Source organism: Bubalus kerabau, chromosome 5 (assembly GCF_029407905.1).
Source record: "Bubalus kerabau isolate K-KA32 ecotype Philippines breed swamp buffalo chromosome 5, PCC_UOA_SB_1v2, whole genome shotgun sequence".
Classification (NCBI taxonomy): Eukaryota; Metazoa; Chordata; class Mammalia; order Artiodactyla; family Bovidae; genus Bubalus; species Bubalus kerabau.
The window spans coordinates 49,749,958-49,776,203 of NC_073628.1; the positions used below are offsets into that span (position 1 = coordinate 49,749,958).

Below are 26,246 nucleotides of genomic sequence, written 5' to 3' on the forward strand. Positions count from 1 at the left end.
AAACCCAGGTCTCCTGCATTGCAGGTGGGTTCTTTACAGTCTAAGCCACTGGGGAAGCCCTCAAGTAGTTTATTCTTTTATAATTTACAAAGTGAGTTAGTGAGATAGTTGATGTCAGAAGTGAGGAAACTGACTCTTTGGTGTGACATTGTTTTCTTAAGTAACAGAGCTAGAGCTTAAATAACAGAGCTAGAGATTAAGTCGGAGAAGGCAATGGCACCCCACTCCAGTACTCTTGCCTGGAAAATCCCATGGACGGAGGAGCCTGGAAGGCTGCAGTCCATGGGGTCGCTGAGGGTCGGACACGACTGAGCGACTTCACTTTCACTTTTCACTTTCATGCATTGGAGAAGGAAATGGCAACCCACTCCAGTGTTCTTGCCTGGAGAATCCCAGGGACGGGGGAGCCTGGTGGGCTGCCGTCTATGGTGTCGCACAGAGTCGGACACGACTGAAGCGACTTAGCAGCAGAGCTTAAGTAACAGAGCTAGAGCTTAAACTTCTGATTCAAAGGCTGATGTTTTTTCTATCCAACATTCCTAGCTTTATAGGTACCGTGTGGTGTTTACAATGTGAGCTAATCTGTTTATAAAAAGACTTGAACTAGGGTTCTGCAGAGTGAGTGCTATATTGAAATATTTGATAAAGAAATATAATAAAAATTGTGCCATTCAAAGAATGAATGAAACATAGTTAATTGTTAGAGTTCAGGTCAGTCAAAGCAGAAAATATCCACTAGGTTCTGAAGAAGAAAAATATTTTAATGATGTTAAAGGACTATTACTGGGGGAAATAATGCAGAATATGGCTTACATTACTTTCACAGAAGCACAGTGCTCTTTAAGAATGGATAAGTCGGTTTCACAGACATCAGATAAGAATGCTCAGGACCCCTGATTATGGCAGGAGTCAATGCACACACCCTTCCCTTTCTCAAAGATGCTTTGTGGGGAAATCAGTGGTCACTGAAGAACTGAAGTCCTTCCCAGGTAGCTCGGTGGCTTCTATCTTTCAAGGAAAAGGTTCTGTCACTTTGATAACACACAACAGAATTCAAAAGTCACAAACTGTTATTAGCTGACTTATATTTATATACTGAAGTCCTAACTTCTCGTATTTCAGAATGTGACTATATTTGGAGATTGAGTCTTTAATGAGCTAATTAAATTAAAACAAGACCGTTAGGATGGCCCCTAATGCAATCTGACTGGTGACTTTATAAAAAACGAGAAATTTATACGTAGACATATACTTCAGGAAGACGACGTGAAGACACGAGGAGAATGTCATCTACAAGCCAAGGAGAGGGGCTTCTACCGAAACCGGCAGTGCTGACACCTTAATCTTAGAATTCTTTGCCTCTGGAAATAAAATCTGTTGTGAGAAAATAAGATGTGTTGTTTAAGCCACCCAGCCTATGGCACTTTGTTAAAGCAGCCCTAGTAACTAGTGTACTGTTTCAAATCAGTAGCTCTCAAAACTGGCTGTGTTTAGAATCACATTAGAATTTTTTTTCTTAATTGATACTCAGGGTACCATCCCAGAACAATAGAATCAGAATTGCAGGGCAGAGGACGTGAGTGGCTGTGTTTTGCAAAGACTTCCCCAAAGATTCTGATACAGTTTAGGTTGAGAATCACCATTTACACTGTCTGCCCCCAGATGTGTCCCCAACTGATTCCTTTCAGGAGGGATAACAAATCTTACATCCAGGGTCTGGGTTATGGAGCTTGTTACTCAGGGTAAAGAAAGTCATCCCACAGGATCCAGTAATAGTCCAGTATGACTGATCTTTCCAGTCATTTAAATATCTGTTTAAAAATAGAGATTCACAGAAATTTTGATTTATGAATATGGGAGTTCTAGGAGAGGGGGCAGGAATTTGTGTTTAAGACTATCTGTGAGTGATTCTGATGATATTTTAGATTAAGAATGGCTGAATATTTATTCCTAGGTATGTGTGTATTATGGGCTTCCCTGGTAGCTCAGCTGGTAAAGAATCTGCCTTCAATGCAGGAGACCCAGGTTTGATTCCTGGGTTGGGAAGATCCCCTGGAGGAGGGAATGGCAACCCACTCCAGTATTCTGGCCTGGAGAATCCCCATCAACAGAAGAACCTGGCAGGCTACAGTCCATGGGGTCACAAAGAGTTGGACACAACTGAGCAACTCAGCACAGCACAGCACATGTGTGTATGTATTATGCATGTATTGTCTTCAGCAAGGAAAAGGTACCATAATTCCACCACCAAAGGAACCTGTTCAGGTTTCTGATCTGTGATTGTTTCCCCATGTCCTTTTCCATCATTAGATAATTCAAAGATGAAAGTGTTAAGGACATTGGGAGTGATGCTTCCTAAGGCCCACTTGACTTCACAATCCAGGATGTCTGGCTCTAGGTGACTGATCACACCATTGTGGTTATCTGGGTCATGAAGATCTTTTTTGTATAGTTCTACGTGTATTCTTGCCACCTCTTCTTAATATCTTCTGCTTCTGTTAGGTCCATACTATTTCTGTCCTTTATTGTGTCCATCTTTGCATGAAATGTTCCCTTGGTATTTCTAATTTTCTTGAAGAGATCTCTAGTCTTTCCCATTCTATTGTTTTCCTCTATTTCTTTGCACTGGTCACTGAGGAAGCCTTTCTTATCTCTCCTTGCTATTCTTTGGAACTCTGCATTCAAATGGGTAAGTGAAGTGAAGTGAAGTGAAATTGCTCAGTCGTGTCCAACTCTTTGCAATCCCATGGACTATAGCCTACCAGGCTCCTCCATCCATGGGATTTTCCAGGTAAGAGTACTGGAGTGGGTTGCCATTTCCTTCTCCAGAGGATCTTCCTGACCCAGGGATCAAACCTGGGTCTCCGGCATTGTAGGCAGACGCTTTACCGTCTGAGCCACCAGGGAAGTTCAAATGGGTATATCTTTCCTTTTCTCCTTTGCCTTTTACTACTCTTCTTTTCTCCGCTATTTGTAAGGCCTCCTCAGACAACCATTTTGCCTTTTTGCATTTCTTTTTCTTTATAGATGGTCTTGATCACTGCCTCTTGTACAATGTCACAAACCTTTGTCCATAGTTCATCGGGCTGTCTATCAGATCTAATCTGTTGAATCTATTTGTCACTTCCACTGTATAATCTTAAGGGATTTGATTTAGGTCATAACTGAGTGGAATTTTGCAGTTTGGTGTTTTGTGGTAATGACCTGAGGTTAATCAGTACTTTCTCTTTCTCAAACCTGCAGTTAGGGCAAAAGGTCTGATGCTAACAAATAATGTGTTTCACAATTGAAGTGTAAATTGAACTTCTAATCCATTTGTTTGCTAATCATCCCTCCTTATGAATACACTAATCAACCTCTTCGGGAAATTTACCTGTTATGTATAGTCATATATGCATGCAACATTTCATTGACACAAAGCTATTAGTCCCCAGCCAAACAAGATCAGGTTGGAAGAAAAAAAGAAAAAGTCTATGGCAAGTGAAAGTCAATGTCAAAATAATAACTGACATGGGTCTTGAATGATAAATGCTTATGTTCATCATCTCAAAACAACCTATGTGATGTGCTGCTGTACCCATTTTACAGGTGAGGTCATCGAGGCTAGGAGAGAGATGTTAGCTCAATCACCCTAAGTCCTGCAGCTGGGAAATGGCAGCGGCAATTTAGCTCCAGAGCCTATGTACACTCTTAACAGTTATACCCTCTACTGCCCCTAAGCTTACCCATCAACTCCTCTGTGAGCCCCTTTTCAGTCTCTTTTACTCTCTTTTATATTTAATTTTGGAGAAGGAAATGGCAACCCACTCCGGTGTTCTTGCCTGGAGAATACCAGGGATGGGGGAGCCTGGTGGGCTGCCGACTGAAGCGACTTAGCAGCAGCAGCAGCATATTTAATTTTGAGCTGATTTTGGAGTTTACGTTTCCTAACCAGTATCATATTTCAAACATGCTTCCTAATCAAAGACCAGAAATTACACAAGAAATATTTTTAGAGTAAGGCATGCCTCTGCACAGTTCTCTTATTTTCACTTACGAAAAACTAATACACCATGATTTTCTTGAATATAATGTGTTTTTATAATAATTCTTGTTATGTATTAAATTGTAAAGATATCCATATGTCCATAAGCTATATTCATAATCCCATCCTAATATGAAAACTATTTTTGTTTTCCTACTATCTTTTAGTCTTCAACCTGCTGATGTTTTTTTAGTCATTGCAAATGGAGCATATTTTTTTATATTCAGTTTTTCACTTATGTAAAGATATTTTGTGTAGTTTTGAATAGTTCCAGGTAGTCATCAAAGTAAATATCAGAAAATAGTCCTTGGAGTGATGCATTTGGATGTGCAATCTTGTGTCTTCACATGTTCAGCACCTCCTATCTTCTAAAATCATTGAGACTGTAAACTTTTTGAGGTTGACTAAAGCAGAGACATTACTTTGCCAACAAAGGTCCGTCTAGTCAAGGCTATGGTTTTTCCTGTGGTCATGTATGAATGTGAGAGTTGGACTGTGAAGAAGGCTGAGCACCGAAGAATTGATGCTTTTGAACTGTGGTTTTGGAGAAGACTCTTGAGAGTCCCTTGGACTGCAAGGAGATCCAGCCAGTCCATTCTGAAGGAGATCAGCCCTGGGATTTCTTTGGAAGGAATGATGCTGAAGCTGAAACTCCAGTACTTTGGCTACCTCATGTGAAGAGTTGACTCACTGGAAAGACTCTGATGCTGGGAGGGATTGGGGGCAGGAGGAGAAGGGGACGACAGAGGATGAGATGGCTGGATGGCATCACTGACTTGATGTATGTGAGTCTGAGTGAACTCTGGGAGTTGGTGATGGACAGGGAGACCTGGCATGCTGTGATTCATGGGGTCGCAAAGAGTCAGACACGACTGAGCGACTGAACTGAACTGAACTGAATCCTCTCTAAAACCCATCTCTAAATTTACACAGGTTGACATACTGCAGAAGAAATTTGTAACAAATAAATGTTTATTGAATGTAGCCTAATAATTGTTATTCACATATTCTCTAGCTAGAAATTCCATACACACACAAAATATATATTTATATATAGAAGTGAAGTCGTTCAATCATGTCCGACTCTTTGCAACCCCATGGACGGTAGCCTACAAGGCTCTTCCATCCATGGGATTTTCCAGGCAGTAGTACTGGAGTGGGTTGCCATTTTCTTCTCCAGGGGATCTTTCTGACCCAGGGATTGAACCCGGGTCTCCCGCATTGCAGACAGACACTTTACCATCTGAGCCACCAGGGAACTCATATATATACATATATATATATATATATATATATATATATATAATGTAATATATGTATATATTTATATTGGTAGTTTAGAGCACATATTTCAGAGTCAGGCTGACTTGGACTAATACTCTTTTTCTGTTATTCGCTCCCTGAGTCACTTTGGGGAAGCCATTGAACTCCCCCAAATTGGTTTTCTTTTCTGTAAAGTGAGGACAATATTTACTTGCAGGTGGCGATTAAATGACAAAATTAAGGTGGGGTTCTTCCAGATGCCCCAGCTTGGCCCACTAAATGCCCGGTAACAGCTAAACAGTATTATAACAAAAATTCCTTTGAGGCCAGTCTGACATACAGTCGTTGTACAGAGCAAGGTAACACTTTTATCTAGTCCTAGGAGGACAAAGCACAGAGTGAGGTTTTCCTGGTCTTATTTGGAAATAGACAACACACTTCTTTTGCCGAATCTGGGCAAGGTTTCCTCGTGTGCGTTGCCAGAGCAAGTGTCTTCATATAAGCATGTCCATCCACTATGAGCCAGGACCTACAGTCAGGGATGTGGAAACATTTCTGGAAGGAGGAGTGGAAAGAAAAGAACCAGAATGGCTCCTTTCATCCAAGGCTAATCTCTTGAGCGGTGGGAGGGGAAGATAGTCCTGCCTAGAGCACTGGTACCTTTACAGAGGGTGGAGGCTGACTGTAATCTTGCAAACACACTGACAGGTAGGCAGGATTCAGAATGAGGTTCACATCTGCTTGCAGTTTTAAAGGCTCATTCTAGGGCCAGAGGGAGGGCTTGTGGGTGTCTGAACAAACTCATTCTGGGGCCAGATAGCCTGGGTTTGGCTGCTTGTCTCAGCTGCGTACTAGTTATATGACCTTGAGCAAGTTTTTTTGCTTTACTGTGGCTGATTCTCTTAATTGTGAAGTGGGGGTAAAAATAGCACCTACCTTCAAAGTTTGTTGTGAAAATTAAGGAAATTAATTTATGAAAGTGCTTGGAAAACATATGGCAAAAAGCAAGCATTCAGTAAATGTTAGGTTTTGTAATCTACCTACCTGTAGAGAGCTGAATGGTCAGTTTTGCTCTTGCCAAGTTTTCCTTCCCCTCTTTTTTTCCATGATTGCACCTGAATTTATGTGCCTTTCCACTTAAGAGGTGACTCTTGAAGGTTTCTTGTTTTCTAGGGGCAGGAAAATGTATAGCATTATGAATGATAAGTCCTGAGCCTGTTCTGTTATTAAATTAAAGTCATGGAGGCAGTTACTTTTTATATTAAGAATGGTTCATCTTTCTAACTAATCATTAAGATGTAAATTCTGCACTCCGATAGACCTGGACAGTACAGAACATAATTGCAGGCAGAACAGGAATTAACGCTTCCACACATTTCTGAGATTAGAACATGAATTAGTTTTTAGCAGATGTGTTTGCTCGGGATTCCAGTTTCTTTTCTCATTCTCCATGATAGATTCCTTCAATCACAGCTGGACTATTTGGTGGGGCTGGACTCCCTCCCCGCCCTTAATTTATCGTCCGTGTTGCCTGCTGAGAGCGGGCTGCGGAAACAGGGCTGTGCTTTCACACTTCCTCCTCCCCAGCTCTTTTCATTCAGTTTCTGGGATTTGACTTGTCACTAAACCTACTTTGTGGGCTTCCCTGGTGGCTTAGATGGTAAAGAATCTGCCTGCAGTGTGGGAGACCCGGGTTTGATCCCTGGATCGGAAGATCCTCTGGAGAAAGGAATGGCTACCCACTCCAGTATTCTTACCTGGAGAATTCCATGGATCTGGAGACTGGCAGGATACAGTCAATGGGGTCACAAAGAGTCAGACATGACTGAGTGACTAACACTTTCACTTTCAAACTCAATTTAGAGCCACTGATCTCTGAATTCTGTTGTTAAGTTTTTTGTGCTTTTGCTCTAAGATATACTACAAAGATCAGATTTTGCTACCCGGATAGTTCCCAAGGGCAGCATGTGGCTAGGCAGGTGCCAGGCTAGTGTTGAGTCTGGAGATCCTTGTGGCTGGCTGGCCTGTTGGCGTGGAGGTGAACAGTTCAGCAAGAGGATGCAAGATTCTGATCCAGCCAACTTTTTGTGAAATCTGACTCTGAATGGGACTTTGTGATAGGTGGTTTCAGATGCCGCCTCATTCACTCTTCACACCAACCTGATCTCTAGCCTGCAGATTGGTGGGGATACCTGAGAGAGACCACGAAAGAGCATTGCCCCTCTCAGCCTGAATTCTGAACAGTTTGGGAAATAAAAGAGCAAAGATGGAGGCCAGGATATCATCTTCATTGTAGAGATGCTAAGGTAGCTGATGTAGGTTACTATCAGAGCCAAAAGAGCTTCCAAAGAATGAACCCCAGATTTAGGACTTGAACATGCCAGTCCCAAATGCAGTGGAAGCTTCTTCAGCTGGTCCCCTGACCCCAGTGGTGTCCAAGGCCTGGGAGGGGCAGCTGCACTGGGCCTCTCTGTGGACCGCTCAGTTTCAGGAGGAAGGGTGTGGAGCTGAATGGAGTGTGTCCAGTTTTCTCCCCAGTATGCTTTAACCACGTGTCACTCCCACTGGAGATGAATGGAATGACTCAAGTGTTGGAGAGAGGCCATAGGAGCATGTTTTGGGAAAATATGTCCCCATGAAAACAGTGTAGGATAAAGTTCAGATGACAAAACCGAGGCACAGAGTAACTCGGTAACTTGCAAAAGGCTTCAACCGCTCCTTAGCAGTGGAGCTGAAATTTCAATACAATCCTTTCACTCTCCTACCTTAGGCTGAGTCAGAGATTTTCTCCACATGGAAAAATTGGAATCTTGACATAGAAAAGATCTGTAAAAGGTCATTCATCCTTTAGAATCCAAACCATAATTTTACATAAACTGTCCAAGAAGAATAGGTCGGTCTTTTCTCTTTTAATTTTGCTACCTCTGTTTTTGTTGTTAACTCTCTGCTGAAAGTTCTAGTGGGCTTGTCTTCCATAATATGGGTCACTTTCTTCTCATGAAATTCTCCTGGCCGCTAGACTTCTTTCCCTCCAAACTGACTGATCTGGTACACCAAAGCCCATGTCTGAGAAATTTGCTTTTAGACCACAGATTATCGGCTTTCTTCCCCATCATCTTCACTAGTGGCCAGACAGTAAAGAATCTGTCTGCAATTCAGGAGACCCAGGTTCGATCCCTGGGTTGGGAAGATGCCCTGGAGAAAAGAATGGCTACCCACTCCAGTACTCTTGCCCGGTAAATTCCAGACAGAGGAGCCTGGTGGGTTACGGTCTGTTGGGTCTGAAAGAGTGGGGCACAACTGAGCAACTAACACTTTCACTTTGTTTTCCTTCCCCATGCCATCTCTTGCCCAGCAATGCCAACTCCTTAGCCAGAGAGGAATGCTGCCCTAGCACCAACGGACTGTGACAACCATCTGTACACCTCCTGCCTGACCTGATGTTCTCAGCTTTGACAGGCCAGCTGAGGACCCAGTAAATGTTTTGAAACGTTTTGTTGTTTTAAATTCCCTTCTTTCCCGTGTGATTATCACGGTGCTTACTATTTACATTTTGAATTGCATTTTTTAAACTTTTGGCATTAGATAGCTGAATGGCATCTTCTTTAAGGACAGCTTACACAATATCCTGCAGGGGTGAGAACTTGCTCTCCAATTGTGTTCATGTTCGGAGCTCAGCTTCCTTGGGGCTTTGTGGGGAGGGGTGGGTGACGGTGGAGGGATTTATGGGTACAATTTCCACCGGAGGCTTCCTGGAAGACCTTTATGAATGAGCTAGATAAAGGCCCTAGAGGAAACGTAGTGGCACAGCCTCTGCGTACTGAAGGCTTTATGAACCACACAGGGCTGGAAGCAATTAGCAGCAGCAAGACTTGGAAAACAGGAGGAAAAAGGTAAATCTTACAAGCAGAACTCGACCTGGGAATTTAGAATCTACTTCCAGTGAATAAGAAGTTATATTCCAGAAGCCATAAAATCCCAGAATTGTACTTACATGCATGTGAGCTAAGTTGCTTCAGACGTGTCCAACTCTTTGCAACCCCAAGGACTGCAGCCCACCACGCTCCACTGTCCATGGGATTCTCCAGGCAAGAACACTGGAGCAGGTTGCCATGCCCTCCTCCAGGGGATCACCTGACCCAGAAATTGACCCCAGGTCTCTTCTGTCTCTTGCATTGGCAGGCAGGTTCTTTGCCACTTAATTACCACTTAAAATTTACCACTTAAAATTACTCTGGAGCTTAAAATATCCTTTGCTAAACTGAAAGTGTGTTCACTTTTTATGTTATGTTCCCTTGACATATTATTATCCAGATAGATGTGCATTGTTTAGAAACTCATCTTTTAATTACAATAATGAAAATCCAGTAATCTTGGGCCTCCAGTTAAGGATTCCTCAAGAAATCAGGATGATTTAAAACAGGATTCTGATTCTTGCTGGTCAGTTTCTGGAAATTTACTCTGGAGTTACTTTTTCCCAGAAACTGTAGAACAACTTTTATTTGAAATTCTGCAGAGCATTTCCTTTCTTTCTCTCTTTTCTGTCTTCATGGCCGAAACCTCAGTGGTTAAGCAAGAAGGTTTAAGTGATTTTGCAAAGGTAAACTCTTGCCTGTAGGAAAGAAGTTGCAGCTTTGAAGGACCCTAGAAAGAAAACTGCCCTCCCACATGTTGCAAAGAAATGTTTCCTATTTATGGCCAGGGTCATTGGCCGGTCACTCGGGGGTAGCTTGTCCTGAACAATTTAATTCGGGCTGGGAAGCTAGCAAACCCGCACTGCTCTGTGGATAAGGGTGTAACCAGCCTTCCACGGCAAGTCCTGCTTCTGATTTCCTTGAGCTCAGATATTCTTTGGACTGTCAAACCAGCACCTTTGGATATGTCTATGACCTTGAAAATTAGAATAATTAAGTTTCCTCTGGCATAGCGGGAGTTGATATGCGTAATTAACAGCAGCCAGCAGTCCCTGGAGAACAAATTTATGAAAGACATTAAAGGAAGCAAGAAGCAGCCCTTTTTGAATGAGGGGAAGTGAGCATTAGTTATGTGAGCATGGCGGTATTTGGATGTTCTTATCACACGCATGTCGATACTTCTCTGAAATTTAATAATGCATTTTCCTTTTATTTTTCTTGGTAGCATCCATCATGTGAAATAGAGGGATGTGAATGATTGGCAACCAAATTAATGAACAGGGGTGAGAACTTAAAAAATAACTTCTTTATAGGGGAGAAAAAAAATTAGTTGGAGGCTACATTAAATTTTGCAACAAAAACTTTGAGACCCCAGTAATTATTGATGTGTATCTTCTTTTCCTAAGCTGTGAAAGTGCCTAGTATGAATTGGTCACAAGTTCCTGCCTGAAAAATGGGCAAGGAATATTTTGAACATATGTCTTTTTAAACGTTTCTCCAAACAACTCTGACTCTTTATAGCACTATTTTCTCAGCAATTGTCTTTAAATGTATATAGATAGTTAGGCTGACAGATAGATGAGAGAGGGGGAAAGGAGAACAGTCCATTAGGATGCGGTTCTGTCTGTCTGGGTCTTCCCTGGTGGCTCAGAGGTTAAAGCGTCTGCTTGCAATGCAGGAGACCAGGTTCAACCCTGGGTCAGGAAGATCCCCTGGAGAAGGAAATGGCAACCCACTCCAGTATTCTTGCCTGGAGAGTCCCATGGACAGAGGAGCCTGGTGGGCTACAGTCCACGGGGTCGCAGAGAGTTGGACACGACTGAGCCACTTCACTTTCACTTTCTATCTAGGCAGACTGTAGGTGTTATCTCGGCTGACGCGTATTAGGGTTCTATCTGTACATACTGTCTGTGGCTGAGCTCTTGTAAAGGGCACGTGCTTCCTCTAGGCTCATTCTGGTCTTTATTTCACAGTGTTGGAACTGCTGTCAAAAAGTATGCAAGTGATAGTATCTGTCAGTAGGATATCCTTCTAGCTGTAAGAACACAGATTTTACAGTGATATACACACCTTCAAGGGAATGATCAAGGCGTCAGCAGTCTCCTACTGCTTAGTCACTCAGTCTGTCTGACTCACTGCTGCTCCATGCACTGTAGCTCACCAGGTTTCTCTGTCCATGGTATTTTCTGGCAAAAACAGTGAAGTGGGTTGCCATTTCTGTCTCTGGGGGATCTCCCAGCCCAGGGATGACCCTCGTCTCATGTCTCCTGCATCGGCAGGTGGGTTCTTTCCCACTGGCGCTGCCTGGGAAGCTCCCTAGGAATCTCTGCAAAGAGGCAGAGAGAGATCGATGAAAGTCCTTAGTCTTTGTGAAGAGCATCATAGACATCTTTGCCACTGAGGATGGGTTGATCAGTAACTCAACCAAGTAACTTTACCAAGTGGTGGTTGGTAAAGCTTACAGCCAAGGGTGGGCGCTGGGTGGGTGCACTGCGCGTGGTCAGTCGGTCTTAGTTCTCTGGTGAGTCTGCAATTGACGAAACTTTGCTAAAAATGTCTAAGGAACAATCAACTCCGTTTATAAATCCAGAAACTCCTGGATATGTTGGATTTGCAAATCTTCCCAAATCAAGTTCATCGAAAATCAGTGAAAAAAGGTTTTGAATTCACACTAGTGGTGGTCGGTGAATTGGGTCTCATAAAGTCGATGCTCATAAACCTCATCTTGCTGACTGACCTCTACCCAGAAAGAGTCTTACCTGGAGCTGCAGAGAAAATTGCAAGAACTCTTCAAATTGAGGCTTCGACTGTTGAAACTGAAGAGCGAGGGGTCAAGCTGCGTCTGACCATGCTGGACACACCGGGCTTCGGGGACACCATCAACTGCAGGGACTGCTTTAAAACAGTCATCTCCTACATTGATGGCAATTTGAACAGCGCCTGCAGATGAGAGTGGTCTGAACAGAGGCGCATCATCGGTAACAGGGTGCACTGCTGCTCTTACCTCATTTCCCCTTTCAGACACAGACTTCAGCCGTTGGATGTTGCGTTTGTGAAGGCAATACACAGCAAGGCGAACACTGTGCCTGTTGTTGAGAAAGGCTACACACGCACACTGAAGGAGCAGGAGCACCTGAAGAAAAGGATTCTGGATGAAATCGAGGAACATGACGTCAGAATCTATCACTAACCTGATGCAGAGTCTGGCGAAGATGAAGATTTCAAAGAGCAGACTAGACTTCTCAAGAGCAGCATCCCTTTCTCTGTGGTTGGATCCAATCAGCTGATTGAAGCCCAAGGCAAGAAGGTCAGAGGCCGCCTCTACCCTTGAGCCATCCTGGAGGTGGAGAACCTGGAGCACAAGGACTTTCTGAAGCTGAGGATGATGTTCATCACTCACGTGCAGGATCTCCAAGAGGTGACCCAGGACCTTCACTATGAAAACTTCTGATCAGAGAGGCTCAAGAGAGGTGGCAGAAAGGTGGAAAATGAGGACATGAATAAAGACCAGATTTTTCTGGAAAAGGAAGCTGAGTTCCACCGCATGCAAGAGATGATCACCTCGATGAAGGGGCAGCTGTAGCTGCAGGCCAGCGACAGTGATGGCAAGGTCCACGGGCACCACGTGTGAGGAAACACTTTGCAAGATAAATATTCCCATGAGTAACACAGCTGCATATTTGCAAGACTGTTGGAGGGGTGCCTGTCCACATTTCATAGTGCCTGTGCCTGAGAATGTATTTATTTTTTTTAACTTTTGATGTGTTGTTTTGTATGAAGTACCTTAACATTTACATTACATTGTGATGTTATACTTGATATTTTGTGAGGTGAACTGTCCATCTTCCTTCTTATTCCACTTGAAGTAACCGCTAACACTAGCATCGGTTCCCAGGGACCAGTCAGCACGTATAGTTAGTAGGTGAGTTTGGTTTGACTGGTCTAACCAACTAATCGTGATTTACTTCCAGAACATTCAGATTTTCGAGAATGTTCCTGAGCAGTAGAGACATGAACACAGAAGGACGAGCTGCCTGGGTATGAGGCCGTTTCTCACCAAGCCCTGGCACCTGCTTCCCTGCCTTGCTTTTGTCTGAGCACAGCACGTAAAACCAGTTTTGCTGCTATAACTCCATACTGTTAATTCATCTGCACATTATCTGTTTACCAAATGAAAAGAAATCTAATTAGATACATGTTTATACTTAAATAGCTTTTTCACAAACAGGCTGTTGGGGTGAGTTTTTTAAAAAGTCTTTGAATTCTGAGGTCATTTTTTTAACTCCTGGTTTGGCTTCACTTGGACTGATCCCATCCTGAATGGTTTTCAGGCAGACAGCAGTGTGTGGCCTGTCCCATCCATTTTTAGCCGCCGTGGTTTCCTTCCTTACATGTTACACAAACTTGTCCACAGGTGGCTTGAGAGTAAAGGCTCTTTCAGACTTGCTCCGTGGGCTGGCTGACGGCTGGCACCGCGCTGGCTGGTTTCCTTGCCCTGCGGTTGAGCGGTCCCCAGAAGTGACACATGGAAGGAGACTGGAGCGGGTGGGTGCTGGCTTGGTGTTCTCATCCCACTAGAGCCCGGGGGCTGACGTGGAGAAGCGCTGAGCTCCGGGGCTGAGGCCACCCAGGCAGGGAGGGAGATGGGGACAGCGGGCCAGGTGTGCTGCAGGAGGCCGTCTGGTGCCCCCGACCGCCCTTGTACTGCTGCCTGAGTGCGAGCGGTCAGAGCCATAGCTTTAGGTGCAGTGTACAGGTTTAACCAAGTGTTCCGTGACCTTAGGGTACCTCCCTGCAGGACCAGTTATTCAGGGTATTTTGGCTTTTATCAACTATGCTAGTAAAAGCTGTCGTTTAAAAAGGGGGTGGGGTGGCAGTACTCGAAAGCGGTAGACGTAGTAAGCCCAATATAGTCTACTTGGTGCCAGGTGCCACCTAATGGATGCGTGGGTGTGGGTGGACCTACACTTTCAAACCCCCAATCTAAATACCTTTTCTAATAGATAATCGCTCTTTTACTAAGAGATAAAACTTTACCTATAAAAATGTATTTTGAAAACTTATTTTACACAGCAATTTTGTGTCCATTGAAACTAACCTTTTACCAATAAATCACTATTGTTTAGATATTAAAAAAAAAAAAAAGATTACAGCAGAGAAGAGATTTCCTAAAAAGCATGTAAAGGTTGCTGTAGTGCTGTGATGGGAACAAGTACCCACAGGGGTGGTGCTGTAATGACCTGTACACTGTGATTCAGTTAATGCTAAAGAAAACAAGCACATATTAGTTCTTTGATGGAAATAACTAACAAGAGGGCAGGTGATAACTTCCCTATAAACATCCACTGTGGTAACCCTAAATTGATGTGCTTGTTTTATTGTTGATCTCTACCAACTACTATTCACAGTACTGCTCATTAGCTGTCTTCTCACCCAGAATGAATCAGCTTTGAGAAGATGTGAATGTTTAAGAAATTAATCAAAAGATATCCTTAGAGCCTGGGCTCAGTGAATCAGTCAGAGTAAGACAAATTATTGCTCAAATGCTGCTTTTCATCCTGTTCACTAATAAAAACAAATGCTATAAATTAATTATTTATTATGTACCACAGTGTACTGTGTATGTTAGGCCCGGCAAAATGTCATTTCCACTTTCTTTGGATTATTTAATTGTGCTAATCAAATTTCAGGTTCTCTGGTTCTAAATGGAAGATTCCTTGTTTTTGTCTCTTTGCAGTCCAAATAAAGACTGGGGTCCCAAAACATTAAAAAAAAAAAAAAGTCCCTTAAGGCACTCAAAAAGAAAAAAAGGATAAAAATGATGTGATCCAATGAGTCTGAAAAACACTAGCCACATATCTTTTTTGAGTTTGAAATTTCATATAAAGTAGAGCAGTGGCTCAGAGAAATCTTGGACCAAAGAACTTTTTCTTATTTCAGCTTACACTTTTACTGTTTAACTTATTCAACTCACTTTTGCTTATTCAACATAAGAATTATACATAAATAGCTAACATTTATTGACGGGCACTCTTGTCCAAGGTATTATTTTATTGCCTATCCCAATTTTGTTTCACTGTAACACATAATAACTGTCTGATAAATGATCACCCATTTAAGGGAAACAAAATGTTGTACACCATGTATGACTTGTGAACCTCATGGTCTGAATCAGCACTACCCAATAGATAGACAATAGATCCAACAGATAGACAACCACACTATGTGATTTTTAGTTTTCTAGTTAAATGGGCAAAAAAAAAAAAAACACCTCAGGTGAAAATAATTTTAGAAATAGATTCTACTAACCTACTGGGCTTCCTTGGTGACTCAGACAGCAAAGAATCTGCCTGCAACTCAGGAGACCTGGGTTCAATCCCTGGGTTGGGAAGACCCCTTGGAAAGGAAATGGCAACCCACTCCAGCATTCTTGTCTGGAGAATTCCATGGACAGAGGAGCCTGGTGGACTACAGTCCATGGGGTCACAAAGAGTCAGAGATGACTGAATGACTAACACTTTCACTTCACTTATTAACCTACTAGGTATATTAATATTAAAAATATAAAAGTTATATTAAAATATCTTCTTAAAGATACCTTACATTTTTACCATTTGTTCCTACTCAGTCTTCAACATCCAGCACGTATTTTGCGTTTAACATTCTGCAGTTCAGACGGCTCCATATCAACAACTCAGTAGCCGCATGTGGCCAGTGGCCACTATTCTGGCTGGTGCAGGTCCTTCCCAAGATGGCCTCAGTGGGAAAGCCTTCCCAGGGCTTGTTTCCAGGAGTTCTGTGTGACCAGTTCTCCTTGACTCCCGTCAACTCATCTGGAATGCAGATCAGTTGATAAGAGACCTGTACGCACACATTTTCTGTTTCTTTGATTGTTTCAGCTGCATTCAGCTCCAGTATCAAGTTTTCCCAATGGAGAGGGAGCACGATTGGGTAAATCTTCATGAGTTAATGAAAATCAGCAGGAAGATATCCATAAACCTCGTTTAACCTTGTCAACATAACGTTTAATTTTACTTAGGGTAGGCCCTTGAGTGTGTTGGAAGCCTGACAGACAGTTGGATGTGTGATTTTAAAGAAAGGTATTTTGCTGGAACATTGTTCTGGTCTTTGAGGGCTAGAAAAATTTCAAATGCAGTATAATTTAAGCAGGTATGTGTACAGGTATCTACAGAAAATAGCTGATAATAGTCATAGACAACCTTTCTTTGTTTTCCATGGGCCAAGCCCTATTAATATTCAGTATCTCTTTTAATTGTTACAATTCTATTAATTGCCTCATCGTATAGATAAGAAAACTAAGGCTTAGTCAGGTTAGGAAATTTTGACTGATCTTCCACCATTGTGAGTTGTGTTCAGTGCTGGAACCCATGCTGTTACAGAACATGGGATCCCTGTGTGCTCTTCACTGAAGAATTCACAACCTTCCAGGATCTGAATGGAAGCTGAGTTTGGGTAGTCATGGTAGGATGGCTGTAGACCAACTACTGCAAGAGAATGTGCTTCAAGGAACATCTCTGAATATCTTTGTCAACTGAGGTGTTAAAATACTTTCTTCCTTTCTGTAAATGTGATGGTTATAACATTTCTTTTCTAAAAATCAGGGAATAGTTTGAACTTAGGCTGGGAGAGTCAAGATAATTCTCTGAGTCTACTTTCAGTTTATCCAGACCCTGCAATTTCAACATGACAGCTCTCTCTGTTACCAGAAATTGTGACTCTGACAAGCTCCTGCTGCAGTCACTTCATTAATCTTACTCTACCAGGACACCTGTTCACTACTGTGCAGTGTCAGCTGATATCATGCGGTAATTATGTTGTTAATTCATGGGCTGATGTTTTCCAGACTGAAGCATGGCTTCCTGTAGGCAGTGATCTGGGAAATCAAATCGAGGAAAACACTGACAGTTTGCTTCTGCCAGCTTGGGAATATGGCGTGAGTTTGGGTGGAAAGAATTTCATTTTGTGAGTGTGGTGTTTTTCATTGGGGCTACTATTCAGCACAAGTTCTGTTAACTGACTGGTGGTACAAAATATGAATTCTTGAGTGAGATGACCTAAACGGAGCTAGGATCTAAACTCTGGCTCCATTCCTTAGTTTGGGATCTTGAAATTGATTTGCAGATAGTAAAAAAATTATAAATATAATAAGCAAAGTGAACAAAGTGATGGGGAACATTGAAATCCATGATCACACTACTCAGAGATAAGTATGGTAGGGCTTCCCTGGTGGCTCAGATGGTAAAGTGTCTGCCCGCAATGCGGGAGACCTGGGTTCGATCCCTGGGTTGGGAAGATCCCCTGGAGAAGGAAATGGCAACCCATTCCAGTATTCTTGCCTGGAGAACCCCACAGACAGAGGAGCCTGGTAGGCTACAGTCCACGGGGTTGCAAAGAGTCAGACATGACTGAGCAACTTCACTCACTCACTCAATACTTTGATGTAGAGCTCTTCATATCTTTGTCTTGCTGTGTGCATATATGAATTTTCTAAAAATGGAATTATACTATGCATCTTGTTTACAGCCTATTTTTATCATTTGTGGGTAGATTTTTATCTGTTAATAAATGTTTCTCAATAACAAATGACTTCATACTTTCTTAATGACTACATACTATTCTGTTGTATGGATGCACTGTAATTCATTCAGTCATCACCCACCTCTGAGCATTTGGTGCTTTTTCTGTGCGTGTGCCTTGGCAAATAGCACTATGATGAAACTATCTTATGCCTAAAGAGCATGCAGCTCTTTCCAGTGTTGGTCTCCGTGTAAAGTGCTGAGGTTGGTCACGATCTGCAGCTAGGAGGTGAGGGCCAAGGTGGGACTGTCACCACTTCCTGGACAGAGGAGGAAGAAGAGCAAGGCTGTTCCAGGAAGCAAATCTAAGAGTGAGGGCAGATGGAGTAAAGGATATGATACAGACAACAGGCAAGGCAAGCTAAACCGGAGATCCTGCAGATGAGGACTAGAAAGAACTTCCGTTAGCAGCACAGACTTTCTCTGTGTTGCCCGTTGCTGGAACCCTTGTCTCTTTGAGGCTGTGGCCCTGTGCCCCAAGCTGTCAGACAAGGTCCAAAAGCTGTGTGAGTGGGGGGCATCTGGGAAAAATCCTTGAAGTAGACACTGTAGGTGATAAATATGATATATAAATACAAATAGGCCAAGAGGAAATGTGAAAGTGTTTCATATGGGAATACCACATGGATGGCCCGGTATGACTTCGACCTGTGAGCCTTGAGAAGCTAGCCGTGCAGGTGTGTGGTTGTAACCACTCCTTGGAGCTTCTGGTAGCTATACGTAAGTTCCTTTGCAGCAAAGAGCCTGCCCAACTTGCTTGCCCAGAGAACTGGGAGAGAATGGCTGATAGATGGATATCAATGTCCTTGCCTTAAAAAAAAAATTATCAAGAGGACCTCATTTAGAGGGCTTCCCTGGGGGTCCAGTGGTTGAGACTCTTCACTCCCAATGCAGGAGGCCCAGATTCGGTCACTGGTCAGGGAACCGGATCCTGCTGGTCAGCTGAGAGCTGACATGTGCTGCTGCAGCCAAGACCCAGTGCAGCCAGATACAATTTTTAAAATATATTTTTAAAGAGACGTCACCCAAATTAGTCTGACCTCCCAGAATAGCACTCTACTTAATATAATTATACATTAAAATAGGGCTTCCCAGGTGGCTCAGTGGTAAAGAACCTGCCTGCCAATGCAGGAGACACAGGTTTGATCCCTGGGGCGGGAAGATCCCCTGGAGCAGGAAATGGCAACCCATTCCAGTATTCTTGCCTGGAAAGTCCCATGGACAGAGGGCAGACTACAGTCCATCAGGTCACGTGACTTAGAGTCGGGCATGACTTAGTGATTAAACAACATTATAGTGAACAAACTGAAACATCGTATTAGAGCCTTGGGTCAGAATTAAGCCAGCAGTGTACCTACCTCTCACAGAGACAGGTAAGAGAAAAAGCATCACCTCCTCCTTCAAAGCCTCTTACTTATGACCAGAAGGAAATCCCCAGTTTTCCCCTAAACACCGCCTCTTGTTAGGTGGTTTCCAACCTTTTTCTCCCATGGTAAACAGTGCTATAATGAGACTGTGCTATTCCAGCTTGGTTGTTCTGTTTTAACTAATGGAATGTCATTGTATTTTTGCCATAGGGATTTGAAGCAGTGGGTAGAACTGTACAGGGCTTAACTGATAAATAATAAATGCCACAATGCCCATTAATCTATATTTGGAAGCAGCATTTCCCTTGCTCTTTCCAGATTCTGACATTTACTTGTACACTTTGTCCCTGACTATGTAGGTTTCTATAGTTGCCTTTTCTGTGGAGTCATTTTCTTTATTTAAAAAAAATTTTTTTAACTTTTTATTCTGGATTGTAGTATAGCCAATTAATGGGCTTCCTTAAAGAATCCACCTGCCAACGCAGGATACATGGGTTCGATGCCTGGTAAATCCCATGGAAAATCCCATGGACAGAGGAGCCTGGGAGACTACAGTCCATGGGGTTGCAAAAGAGTCAGACAGGACTTAGCGATTAAACAGCAACAAATAGTTGAGTAACAAGGTTGTGATAATTTCAGGTGCACCTCAAGGGGACTCAGCAATACATAGACATGTATCCTTTCTCCCCCAAACTCACCTCTCATCCAGGCTGCCACATAACATTGCGCAGAGTTCCATGTGCAAGTTCCAGTAGGTCCTTGTTGGTTATCCATTTTAAATATTAGCAGTGTGTACCTGTCCATCCCAGACTCCCTAACTATTCCTTTTCCTCGGCAACTAAGTCTGTGAGTCTATTTCTGATTTGTAAATAAGTTCATTTGTCTGATTTCTTTTTAAGGAATATATATTTTTTTAGTTTCCAGAATTAGTAATGTATATTTTTTTACACCACTTTCTCAGTAGGGAAGAAAGATCATATGCATGAGGTCGAACTTGTTTTCTGTATTTTGCCATGAAAATTGAGAAATTCAGTACTGCCTCTGCACCCCCTTTTTTCTGACTGCCCTTCCCAGCCACAGCAGAGAGACTTTTCCTCTGTGTCCCTCACTCTAAGTGGTGCGGGCCATTATGACTGTCCTTTGAAAGATCATTTTCATTGGCCTCCCAGGGGTGTCTTCCGTGTTGGGCTTTTATACGGTGTGATGCCCTACTGGGGGAACTGACAAGCTGCAGCATCGCTTTGCACGGTCTGGGCTCTGAGCAGGCTGCCGGACAGCTGAGCCCGGCTCAAGGGGGACACAGGAGTCCTTGCACTGCGATTCCATCAGCCTTTAGCCCGTTGCTTTCATTCAGCAAAATTCATCAACCAGCATTGCGCCTGACTTCTGCGGGCCAAGCGCAGGCCCTTGATGACTGCTCGCTACATTTGAATTGAAGCAGCATCTGCAACTATTTATCATAAAGTGTTTGAGACAGTTGGTTACAGATCCCTATATTAAGATGACATTGGTTGACAACCTTGACGTGCAGACTGTCCTCTGTTCCAGTCCTGTGACCCTCTGTGCAGGAGTCTGCTGGGGCGTGGCTCCATCTGTCAGGGAGCAGGGCACGGACCTGTTAGAGCGCAGCCAGGCGAGGACGGATGCCTGAATGGGGTGGCGCTGGCGCATGATTTCGCCGCAGGGTGCGTGCTCCGCTGGCAGAGCCTGCGGCTTCAGAACCTGCTTTATGCACGTGGAGGGTTCCGAGCACCCCGTAGCCCATGGGGTCTTCCAGTTGGTCCTGAGAGCTTCTCCCGTAGTGCTGAGGAGGTGAGGAGCATTGAATCAGGGAACGTGAATGTGCAGGGGGCTTTGGGGGTCTGACTCCCTCCCCTGGCCGGCTCTGCAGCTTGGGGAAACCACAGCGCGCCTCTGAGCCTAAGTCGTCTTCAGAGTCCGCCGCAGGACACCATGCATGGCCGTCTTCTGGGCTATTGTCAGCTTCCGTTGAATAAGCACCTCCTGTTCTTGGAAATGCTCTTTAACTTCCCTGTCTGCTCCTGGAGTAGAGGACGGGCTTGGAAGTATTTGATGATGGAATGAACCAAAAGTACTACATGGATCATTCTGGTCAAACCTTTCAAATTCGAGCAGATGGGGTCTCATTGCCTTCCTGCTCATTTGAGGGGAGAGCGAGTACCTTGCTTGTTCAGCTGGGGGAACAGCCAACACTGGTGTGATGTCACCATGCATTTCTCTGGCAAAACATCAAACTCACGTTTCCCAGGGGGTCCAGAGGATCAGAAACAGGAAGCTGGCTGGTGCAGGGATGTGTTTCTGTAGTTGCTTCAAATGCTAGTTGATCTTGAACTTTGTATGCCTCGTCTGCAAGCCTGGAGCTCCTTCAAATTGTGATACTAAACAAGAAGAGCTATGGTAGTGCAAGACAAAGAAAAAATATGTTTTGCTTTGCTTTGTCTTTAGCCCAGGGTTTATTGCTGCCAGAGACCTACTTATCAGCCAACTTTGAAAAGCAGCTGTTCTCTGTCCTCGTTTTGCCTCCAGTGATGCCTGTCTTGGATACTTGGGCACAGCTTAATTTTAGCAGTGCTCTGTAAAGTGAGTCCTGTGAAATGGATTTTGAATCTCTTTCAGAGGTTCGAGAAATGGAAGCGTAAATATTGAATCCACACATTAAAGAGAGAACAGATAATTAAGCTCTTGTTTGTTCCCCGGCACTTGTTGATGTGTTTTTATTTTCTAGTGAATGAGTGATGTGTTTCAAAGGGAGGTGACATTTGGGAAATCAGGTCTCTGCTGAATCACAGCACTGATCTGTTCACTGTCGTGTTCGGCACGGGTCCGACTCTGACCCACAGGCAGGCGGCAGGGCTGGACTAATTACGCAGCTGTCAGAATCACACAAATGAATGGGTTGGGAGTGCTGCTGCCTTACCGGGAGTGTTTGTGGGTTTGGATCTCACTGTTTTAACAGTGATCTTTTAGCAGGCAAGAGAGCATACATGTGAAATTGACAACTGTCTGAAAACAGTATTAGAAAGTATATCTGTCTGTATTTAGGGTCCCATGATACACAGCGTGCTTGCTACCGGTCCAAAGAACCATTGCTAGTGAGACAAATAGATGAAATGTAGAATCACACTGCGAGGCAGTGACCTTTACACACTGCAGAAACACGCTCATTCACACACAGGACACGTGCGCCCAGTATTTCCCCTCTCATTAGATACGTGTTATGGATGTTGTAAAGGTAAAGCACTGTATTATAGGTACATAGGGCTTCCTGGGTGATGCTAGTGGTGAAGAACTCGCTTGCCAACGCAGGAGACACAAGAGACTTGGGTTCGATCCCTGAGCGGGGCAGGTCACCTACAGGAGGGCATGGCAGCCCACTCCAGTATTCTTGCCTGGGGAATTCCATGGACAGAGGAGCCTGGTAGGCTACAGTCCATGGGGTTGCAAGAGCCAGACACAACTGAAGCACCTTAGCATGCACACACCCATGGTTACATTATGGGAAACTTCATGTTTCTCTGTGAATAACGGAGGGAATGCCCCTCTGAGAAGCCATCACCCTGCCCTGCAGATACATTGCAAAGTCACCCAGAAACCAAATAGCAGGTTCTTTTTGTCCTGAGCTGTAAGGACCAGAAAAATGTTTCAAGAGCTATGCCATGCCTCACCATACTGCAGCCTGTTGTTGAAGGAGCAATCAGTAATACCGATCTTGTCTTTATTTCAAATTTTGATACTTTATCATGAAAAATGCTGCCTTAGGACAGTGTCTGTCTGGATTATGGTGGCTTTTTGGGCACCCACTTAAGTTTCATAACTGGGACAGGTCCCTTGCTGGTCTCACCCTAATCCTGGCCCCTTGGAGGCTCCTTTGCATCTTCCTAGAAGACAAGAGCACAGACGTAGGAGCCTCCCTGGTGCTGGCCCGCCTACCACTGTTTTCTCCCTCTCCAGTGGGCCTGGTTGTGAGATAGTAACAGAATTGGAGTGTAGTCCTCACGTCCATAGAGTTAATGGTCTGGAAGTAATGATAGACAAAATCAGAGTAAACACATTTATAAAGTCAGAGTAAACACATTTATAAAAATTAGAGTAAACCCATTTATAAAAATTAGAGTAAACACATTCATAATTTGTTTTTACAGGATGCAAAGCACTGTTTTTTTAAAAAAAACGTGCATTGTGATGTGAAAAAGAACGGGGGTTGTGAGGATGCAGACTGTCCTTTGGAGCAGAGTTGGGAACAGCCACGTGGGGCAAGGGGGCCTGGCACCCAGATCAAGGCCTGAGGAGGGGATGACCGAGTGGGGAGGGGACCCCAAGCGGGGGCGCTGGTGGGTGAAGAGCTAGGTTTAAGGGGAAACAGAAAGTGGTCTTTTCAGAGAGGGGCCTGGAGTCTGAAGCACAGACCAGAGGAGCGAGGCCTTTGAAGGCTCAGGTTGGAAGTCGAGGTAAGGGAGCACTGCGGTATAAGGTTGCCTCCTCTGAGACACAGGCACCCTCCTCTTGGTGCGCCCACAGCTCCCGTCATGGCACTCGTCACAGCCTTGTTGTTCAGTCACCAAGTCGTGTCCAACTCTTGCCACCCTGTGGACTGCAGCATGCCAGGCTTCCCTGTCCTGCACTGTCTCCAGGAGTTTGCTCAAACTCATGTCCATTGAGTCGGTGATGCCATCTGACTGTCTCATTCTCTGTTGCTCCCTGCTCCTCATAACAGTGTGGTAGGTACTTTTTCATGTACCTAGTCTAGAAACTCCACAAGGACAAGGAATGTGACTTAATTGTTCACTGGTATTTCTTGTATCTACTTGGAGCTCATTAGGCATTTTGACCTAACTAATCTTTAGTGCTCAGGAATACATGCTGGTAGCCAGAGATTAACCTGGCTGAGAATAAAACCAGGAAGCCACTTGATATACTCCCTTTGGGACTGAGGTATCAGTCTGTCCAAAAAAGGTTTGGGACTTAGGAAAACTCTTAGCTGTATCCACTGAGAGCCTTAGGACAAGAATCCTATACTCCCAATTCCATGAGTATTTTTACATTGTATACATTTTATTTTTCATTCTCTTTCCCTTTGCTTATAAAGCAAATGCCTGCTCACCTTAGCTTTAAGATTTTATCTGGGATATTAAGGCAGATTCATCATCCTTCTATGTTTAGAAATGGCAGAGGAAGGCAAAGCAGATAAACAAACAGCAAGGGGAAGAGAGAACCCAGGGGAGAGTGGAGGACCATGTCGAGGAGTTCTGAGAAGTGCAGCCTCCTCCCTTTTTATTCTCAGAGAAAATCTAGGGTGCTTTGTGCATGTTTTACCCAGAATGATTCCTTTGTTCATGCTGGAGAGTTCCAAATCTAAATTATTATTTAGCTTTCAAGTTTGAACGTCCTGATGCTGCAATGACTAACTCTTCTTTGTGAATGCTTTTCATTAAGAATTGTGTTTTATAGCCAAGATGTAGAAACAACTTAAGTGTCTGTCAGCAACAGGCAAAGAATGATGGGCAAAGAAAACATAGAAGACCCTGATGGTGGGAAAGATTGAAGGTAGGAGGAGAAGGAAATGACAGAGGACCAGATGGATGGCATGACTGACTCAATGGACATGAGTTTGAGTAAACTCTGGGCAATAGTGAAGGACAGGGAAGCCTTGTGTGCTGCATTTCCTGGGGTTGCAAAGAGTCGGACACGACTGAGCGACTGAACAGCAACAACAGTAAGCACCTGGCAGGCCCCAACAATAATATATGTCTCCAGATACAGGCAAGCGTTGGGCTAGGGTAAGAGGGGTCACCATCCTGATTATAGTTAACAATACTGTGAGGTGTACTTGAAAATCACTAAGATAATCTTAAAAGCTCTAACTACGCATACACATGCATCATCATTGTTCAGTGATCGCTCAGTCGTGAAAGACTCTGCGACCCCATGGACTGCAGTATGCCAGGCTTCCCTGTCCTTCACCATGTCGCAGAGCTTGCACAAATTCAGGTCCATTGAGTCAGTGATGCCATCTAACCATTTCATCCTCTGTCATCCCCTTCTCCTCCTGCTTTCAGTCTTTCCCAGCATCAGGGTCTTTTCTAATGATTCAGCTCTTTGCATCAATTGGCCAAAGTTTTGGAGTTTCAGCTTCAGCATTAGTCCTTCCAATGGATATTCAGGGTTGATTTCCTTTAGGATTGACTGGTTGGATCTCCTTGCAGTCCAAGGGACAGTTGGAGAGTCTTCTCCAACATCACAGTATAAAAGCATCAGTTCTATGGTGCTCGGCCTTCCTTATGGTCCAACTCTCACATCCATACATGACTACCAGGAAAACCATAGCTTTGACTAGATGGACCTTTGTCAGCAAAGTAATGTCTGTGTTTTTTAATGTACCAGGTAGGTGTGTCATAGCTTTTCTTCCAAAGAGTAAGCATCTTTTAATTTCATGGCTGCAGTCATCATCTACAGTGATTTTGGAGACCCCAAAAATAAAGTCTGTCACTGTTTCTATTGTTTCCCCTTCTATTTGCCATGAAGTGATGGGACTGGATGCCATGATCTAAGTTTTTTAAATGTTAAGTTTTAAGCTAGCTTTTTCAAAGTTTTGTGTGTGTGTGTGTGTGTGTGTGTGTAAGGCAATGGCACCCCACTCCAGTACTCTTGCCTGGAAAATCCCATGGACGGAGGAGCCTGGTAGGCTGCAGTTCATGGGGTTGCTAAGAGTCGGACACGACTGAGTGACTTCACTTTCACTTTTCACTTTCCTGCATTGGAGAAGGAAATGGCAACCCACTCCAGTGTTCTTGCTTGGAGAAGCCCAGGGACGGGGGAGCCTGGTGGGCTGCCGTCTATGGGATTGCACAGAGTCGGACACGACTGAAGTGACTTAGCAGCAGCAGCAGTACACACATACATGTTGTTGTTCCATCGCCCAGTCGTGTCCAACTCTTTGTAACCCCATGGACTCGGCACACCAGGCCTCCCTGTCCCTCACCATTTACCAAATTTTGCTGAAGTTCATATTCATTTCATCAGTGATGCCATCCAGCCTTCTCATCCTCTAATGTTGTCTTGT

At 43.8% G+C, this 26,246-nt stretch overlaps 1 protein-coding gene and 1 pseudogene across 1 annotated transcript in view; both read left to right on the forward strand.

Annotated features, from left to right (window-relative positions):
• Positions 1 to 26,246, forward strand: part of FAT3 (FAT atypical cadherin 3) — a 694,359-nt gene that overhangs the window by 144,702 nt on the left and 523,411 nt on the right. The window lies entirely within an intron of this gene.
• Positions 11,755 to 12,964, forward strand: LOC129652719 (septin-2-like; annotated as a pseudogene).